At 40.7% G+C, this 7,537-nt stretch overlaps 1 long non-coding RNA gene across 1 annotated transcript; it reads left to right on the top strand.

The window, feature by feature from the left end:
* The first annotated feature begins 4,904 nt into the window (after nucleotides 1-4,904).
* On the top strand, nucleotides 4,905-7,310 carry LOC149523175 (uncharacterized). Its single transcript, XR_016347140.1, has 3 exons — nucleotides 4,905-5,063; nucleotides 5,564-5,662; nucleotides 7,165-7,310. It is a non-coding gene; the product is annotated as an uncharacterized LOC149523175 (long non-coding RNA).
* The last annotated feature ends 227 nt before the right edge of the window (nucleotides 7,311-7,537 follow it).

The following is a 7,537-nucleotide window of genomic DNA, read 5'->3' as shown; positions in this document are numbered from 1 at the left end:
GGGTGCTCAGCACTTTTGGAAATGACACCCTGACTAAGCAAAACACTTCAGCATGTGTTTAACTTTAGATTTATTTGTTGGCATTGAGTTAGGCATGTGATTAATTTGTTGAATCAGGATGTAGGCGTGTTAATATGGATTGAGGAGTTTTAGTTTAGGCACCCAGTTTTAAAAATCTTGGCTCTAAATTATTCTGTGTGCTATCAAAATGCCTAAATTAATAGTAAAGGTGGAAAAGATTATTTTATGTGGGGATCTTATTTAAAAGGAGCAGCTTTTCCTTATTATAATCCGTCCCCCCACAATAGCTCTGCAAACAGACATGGTCACCATGAGGGAAGAAAAGGATTTGCATGATTCCCAGGTCCACTTATCACCATGTCTGGTCTCCTACAGAGTCTTTACTAGATAGTGAATTAAAGACACAAGCCCTGAATCCCAACATCAATGATAACCAGCAGAATCCTTTCCTTTAATTTCAGCTGTTTACAGCGAGGTTGTTTTCCTCCTGGACCATATGGACGATCAAGATAAGGCCTCTATTGCCCTTCAGATTGTCAAGATAGCTGAGACCAAACTGGCTGTCGTTGTGACTGTTCTGCTAGAAAAACTTCAGCAGGATGAGGTAGGGCAGTTTCATCAAATCACATCTGTTTTCCATGTTTCCACTCCAAATTCTGTTTGACTTCATGGAAGTAATTCAATACAGAACTTGGCTCAGCCCACCTTCAGTGTAAGCAGTATTTACCCTTCTGTCTTCATGCAAAACTCATCATGCAAAATTCTGTTACAGATCAGGATGATATAATAAAGAGACACTCAGAGGAGCACTGTCTTTTTGTACACACTGGAGTACATGGGCTGTAGATTATAAAAGTGCACTGTAGGGGTATCTATAATCTCTTATAGCAGTATTTTGTCCTCCCTTAGCATCTTCATCCAAAAACCTCAAAGCACTTACCTACTTACGCATGAATCAGGTTTTACAGCACCTTTGGGAGAGTGATAAACATCCCCATTTACTGATGGGCTGTGTCATGGGGAATTAAATAACTTGCTCAACACCACATAGTGAGTTAGTAGAAGAATGGTGAATAAAACCCATGTGAACTGACTCTCTGCTCTAAACCCAAGACAACACTTCTTAATTATAATGACATATGATTGGGATATAGCTCTGAAGGGTTCTTAAATAATCCAAACCCCTTTTTCTTTTATTAATACTCGCATCCAGCAAAGTCCATTTCTCTATTAAGGGTCAACACAGAAGGCATTTTAGTTTCAAGTACCAGGAAGCCAAGACAAGCAGTTCATTTCTGGCTCGCTTGAATAGTGTGGGGCGCTTGTATTCATAAGTTATCAATTATGATTTTCAATTAAAAATCCTCCTTACATTTAAAAATGAATGGAAAGAGGCAGAGCCTCTCCCCACTAGAGCAGTAATAATAGCAGTTTGCAGCAGCATCCTTTAAAAGCACAACCACTGGAATGTGTAGCCAACCATTGGCTTTGAACATTCCAAAGTGCTTTATGACCTTAGCAGGCAGTTCACACCTTCAGCTGCCTGAATTCAGAGTTATAGACTCACAGGAGACAGATGTGAAAGGCTTGTTGGATCATCCAATTTCCCAGCAGTGCCTTTTTCATTTTTTGGGGCCAAACCAATTTTAAAAGCTCCTAGTGACTGGGTTTCCACCACTTTCCAATGAAGACGATGTAATAACCTGATAGATGTCTTATAGCTGGGGCATTTTTCCTGATGTTAAAGTCTAAATTTTAGGTCTCTGATACTGCCCTCTGCTGTGCAATGTACGTGCTGCAGGGTAAGAAACACTGACTCCTAAGCATCCTCACTCCACAGTGCATGCTATGCAGCAAGGAGGTGGTGGCTGGCTGGAGTAGGCAGTCACGGTTGTGCTGACTCTGTGGAGGAGAGCTGACCTGATCTGAGCCCAGGGGAGTCCAGTTGTTTTCCCACTGTGATGTGATACGATTCATTTTAGATCCAAGAGAAACCGGGACACTCCAGGGATACTTAACCACTTTCTTATTTATTGCAAGCTTTAAGCAGTTATGACAGTTGTTTAAGTTTTACAAGCCTTAAAAACAATTACTACACAATTTAAACCTTAAATGCCATACATTCTAAAGCAAGAATATAGTGCAAAGCAATGCAAAAGCAATTAATAAAAGAGCTACTATAATACAATAATAAAGACTAGTTCACTTACACTTCACCCGTATGCTACCTACAGTAGCAGGCAGGAGGTCAGGGTTCCTTTTCTTCCCATGCATTGGAACACCATGCACTGGATCACCGGTGTGAAGGGTCTATTTACTTCTAGTTACATCGAGCAGTACCTGTGGGTCAATCCTGCTCATTCCCTCCCACGGATTGTTCTTACTAAGCCCATTTTATAGCAAAGCGAGACTTGGTTGTTCTAATAATATTTACCAATTGATTACGTATTGTGTAGGATATGGAACATGCCCAATACCCTATCTGGAGTACATCCTGTCACTCAGGATGTTGCTGCTATGTGCATAGTTGACAGTTGTATGGCTGCATCTGTAATTTGTGGTTATCAGAAACAGAAGTACCTGTACAAGATTGCTTGCCATGTGTTCTTGACATAGTCTCACGTACCATGCTTCATCTGCATTGTTATGCAAAACATTCCTTCCTCTCACAGCTTCTCCCATGACCTTGCCTGCATGCTTATGTGCACCAGACTTGAGACAGGCCTGGGTTTTGCTTGTTAGAGATCCGCACGTGTTAAAGGGAGACGTGGCCATTTATTGTCAAGGCAGGCTCCCCTACACCCACCCAACCTCACCCGGATGCATGAGGTCAGATCCCATAGAGGTTGCAGGTCTCTATTTAAAAGTCAGTTCTGCTGGCCTCCCTGCACTTTTTAAAATTTTCTCCTGAATTACTTCCAAGCTGTTGATCTTTTCTGGGGAATGTGGTGCCAAAAAAGTGAAATAAGCCAGAAGCAGTCACACCTCAGATGAACAATGAGAAACTGTTGTCTTCCTGCTTTATGACAAGATTCCTGTATGTAACAAACCCAACCCAGATGGCTGACTTTTTTTTTCACTGTCACTCCAGGTCACTTGTTGTTTCCCACTTTTCTCCCGCTCATTATGTCAGTTATATTGACCCCCTCTCTAGGTGCGCTAGTTTGCAGTTCTCTGAAATCAGTCTTGTTCTGCTCAGGTTTCTAATTTCTCTGTGCCCCTCTTTATTATTTCTCTGTCACAACTCATACCTTCAACTCCTCCATATTTAGTATCATCTGTGAATTTGAACTTTGATGGACCCCATAAAAGAGACCTTCAAGTGTGCTACTGTCAATGTAGAGGTAACTCCTGAGCTAATTTTCCCTAAAAGCTGCAGAAGATTTACTGCAGGAGTTGGGTATTTTATCATTGTATTTACAAATTCTGTCTGGAGTGGATAAAAAAAGGCATGATGCTAATAATAACAATAACAATAATAATAATAATAATAATAATAACAACAATAATAATAATAAACGAAATTGGATAAGGGGGCAGTGCAGGGCCCTTATTCTGATTAAAAAATGTGTAAATTGCTCAGCTTCTTCTGAAATGCTGCTAGCTGGGGTGATTGTGGAGGGCATAGCAAGTTTTATACAAATGAAGACTAGGGGTTACTTGAGTGAGTATGCAGGCTGTGGAATCAGTGTGGTCTAGTGGAGAGGACTCCAGATAGTGAATCAGAAGACCTGAATTATTTTCCTGGCTATTGATCTGCTCTTTTAGCCTGGGCTAGTTGTTTCATGTTTAGATTGTAAACTCTTTTGGGCAGAAGCTTATTAGCGTAAGTGTTACTATATTGCGTTACTATATTAGCTTATAGCATTACTATATTGTCATCAAGGAAACATTTTCCCCAATTGTTCTTTTATGTTTTGTCCCCAGAAAAACAGAGTAGACATTTACTGTATCCTGGAGAAAGTATTACAGCAGGATGCCCAGGTCCTAGAGAGAAGGCTACTGAGCAAAATAATAACACTTGCCTCAAAGCACATGAGAGAGACTCAGGTAAGTTAGATTAACGGAAGTTTTGGAGCATAAGCTTTTGTGGTCAAAGACCCACTTCACTGCTTTTGCAGATTCAGACTAACACGGCTACCCCTCTGATACTCAGGTAAGTTAGTTTTCCCTATATGCTAATGACAGGAATGAAAGCTTAAACTAATTAAAACATTGTTTGTAAACTATATACTGAAACTCCAGGATTAATGACTGCTAGGGGCCCACAGATCCCCACACCGTCCTCCAGAAATCCCAGGTCCTAAGCAGCATGTGACTAGTTTCATCTTGTTCAAGTTACACATGTGCTTAAGTGCTTTGTAAGGTCAGGATATTGTGACATATATCAGATGCAGAGAGGCCTACCGCTTCTTAACAAGCAAGTATTTTGTGAAGTCTACTAGGGATTTCATTATTGATACTGATTTTGTGTGGAAGGTGCTCTGATACTATGGTGTTAAGAAGCAGGATGAAACCTTTAAACAGAATCGGAGCTGTTTCCAAAAGAAGCAGTATTTGGATTTAGGGTATAGTTTATTCAGGAAAATTCTCTGAATATCTTGAAGCTGCCCACCTCCTCTGAGGGAAAAATATCATGTCACTATGATAGCCAATCATCCACCACAAATAGCTAATAGCGAATAGTCTAAGCAGCTTGCAAACAACTGAAAGGCTGACAAGTGTTTAGGCAAACGATTCAATGATTATTTATGACTCATGATTCTGTTCTCAGAAAGTTGGGTGGAAAACAGAAATAAGAACTTGATTCATTTGAGCAACATTGGCTGGTGTAGTTGGCTTTAATCACTTCAGTCTCTCTCTTTTTGTATTTTTTAAGGACGCAACAAATGAACTAAAAGTGGCAGCGAGCAACACATTAGTGGCTCTGGCACGCTGCTATTTCAGTGAGGTGATGTATGAGCTTCAATGTCATCTGAATCCACTGAAGCTGTCTGACGTGTTCACTTTGATTACGCTGGGCAACCTATCATCAGCTTATCGTATGTCAACTTCCATCTTTTGTTTCAAAGTTATTGTCTTCCATTTAAGGACAGAGGTTCACGCTCTGTACAGCTACACAGAGTGCTATTTGGGGGGCATGAGATGAACTGCTGTGGCTGGTTCCAGTTGCTAGACCATGAGCTATCCACACCAAGGTGCAAGCTCTTATGCCCCATTTGAAGTTCTTAAAGGACAGGATTGAGGAAAATCAGGTCTAGTGGAGCTCTTCTCCATTCCATTTCTCATCCCTCCCCAGTGCTCTCTCTCCTACTCTGGGAGAGGATTGGGCATCTGGCACAGCTGCACATTGGTGGAGAATGCTCCTCCTCAGGGTAAATCCCCCACTGATTTTTTACTTCTGCCTTATCATTTGTGTACGCAGCACAAAATGACCTAGGAGCCCATAGCATCCGACCCAGCGGTGTTTCTAAATGCGATAGTAAGAAGGCAGATAACAGTCAATTGTCTCTCTTCCTTTTCTTCTGGTCCTTCTTTTCAGCACTCAAGTGCATTCCTTTTGTGGGAATGACCCTGTACGGCATGAGCTCCATGCGGATGTTAGACGACGAGAGCAGGCTGAGGCAAGCATTTTGTGGTGGTAAGTGCCAGCACTTATTGCAGATGTCCAAAATGGATATTTAGGGGCCTTGGTACAGAGTTAAGTGACTGATCGTTACAAACAGGCTCTGAACTGGATTGTACCAGGGGCTGAGTCCTCATGCTCCTGTGGCACTCAGTGGAGTTGAGAGTGCTCCTTACTTTGCTGGAGGTGCTGAGCATTTGTAAGTTCAGGCCCTTTATGACTTGTGGCTATTTTAAAAATAAACAAAAGCTGATGCTGCCCATGTGCCAGGAAACTCCTGGGGGAGAATGTGCAGGCAACAGACTGAATTACATTTAAAAATTTCCCGTTTTCCACCCCTCCACCCATTCCTCCTCTTTAGTTGCTTAATTATCATCTCCTTTCACCCTCTTTCTCTGTCCTCTGGTCTTCTCCACTTCTCTCTTCCTTTGCTTTTTAGTTGATGCTCAAGTAAGGCCACGTCTACACTATGCAGAAGATCAATGCTGCTGTAGTTGATCACCAGGGTCCAAATTAGCAGGTCTAGTGAAGACCCACTAATTCGAACTGAGTGGGTGCTCCCGTTGGCACCGGTAGTCCTGCTTCTCATGAGGAATAACACTCCTGTCAACCTTCCACTGTGTGGACAGTCTGAAAACACGATTTAAGATACGTCAACTCCAGCTACATAATTAACATAGCTGGAGTTGCGTACCTTAAGTCAACTTTCCCCTTTAGTGTAGATCAGGCCTAAGGGATTAATCCTGCACCTTTGAGATCAATGGGAATTTTGCCATCAGCTTCATAGAACATAGGATTGAGCCTTAATTTTCCTTTCAAGGGCAGCGGGTGCATCTAATTTTAGGGCAAAATGCTGTCAAATCTCAGTATAGCTAATAGGAGTTAGGGGCACTGAACATCTTTCAGACAAACTGTAACCCAACAGGAAATCGTACAGTTTTAGGGCTAAATAAGCAATAACTGCAGAGGACATGAATCATTCAGAAAACAGCTGGTCAAAATATTTTGGTTTTGTATTACATTTTTCATATTTTTTTCCAAGTTGATGGAATATTAAACTGAAAAAATGTCAATGACAGTTTTAATCAGGATGTGTTCAGTGTTTTTGTGCAGCTAAAAAGGTGGCTGAAATTTGTTGATTTTTGAAACATGTGAATGATCTTTGTAATTTGAAATTTTGAAAAAAAACAAGAGTAAACACTTTTAATTTAATTTCAACTACCTTTACAATCATCTCTAATTAAGAGGTAACAAGGGAGAAAAAAATATGTTTTCAAATGATGGGAATTAAAAAGAGATGGAGAGAGACAAAAGAGAAGAAAGCCTTTTGAGAAACAAGAAACGGAAAGGAGGGAAGAGAAATCATTCAAAACTGTTATTGGATTTCATCAGCTGTTCCTGAATTGGGCATGGAATTGTAATAAACTACAAGCCTGGGTGTCTTCACTGATAAAACAACGTATCCTTATTACTAGTGCATCCTTTTCATATTGCCTGTCTTTTTTCCTTCCATGCAGTTCTGGAAAAATGGTCAAGGGCAGTAAATGTATATTTTAGTAACTGGGAAAGGTGGCCATTTCCCAAAATGGGTAAATCTCAATTCTGTGATGAAATTCTTCCCCTCTATCGTCATGTGACAAGCAAATGGACCACATGTGAAGATTTGGAGGTGAGAATTGTAGGCTTTCTAAACCTTTATGAGAAATTGTATTGTTAAATTCTCTGTGTATGACACTCTTTGTGATGATGGAGTTCAATGGCAGGTTCTTTGGGATAGAATGGAGTATGATGTAAAACATTTAAAAAAGATTATAATGTCACAATCTCATGGAAATTCTGTCTGTACATAGTGTACATAGATTCCAGTTTTGTCACCTGACATGCAGATGA

This window comes from Pelodiscus sinensis, chromosome 18 (assembly GCF_052426305.1).
Source record: "Pelodiscus sinensis isolate ZL-2025 chromosome 18, ASM5242630v1, whole genome shotgun sequence".
Lineage (NCBI taxonomy): Eukaryota > Metazoa > Chordata > Testudines > Trionychidae > Pelodiscus > Pelodiscus sinensis.
This window is presented reverse-complemented; position numbering and strand designations above follow the sequence as displayed.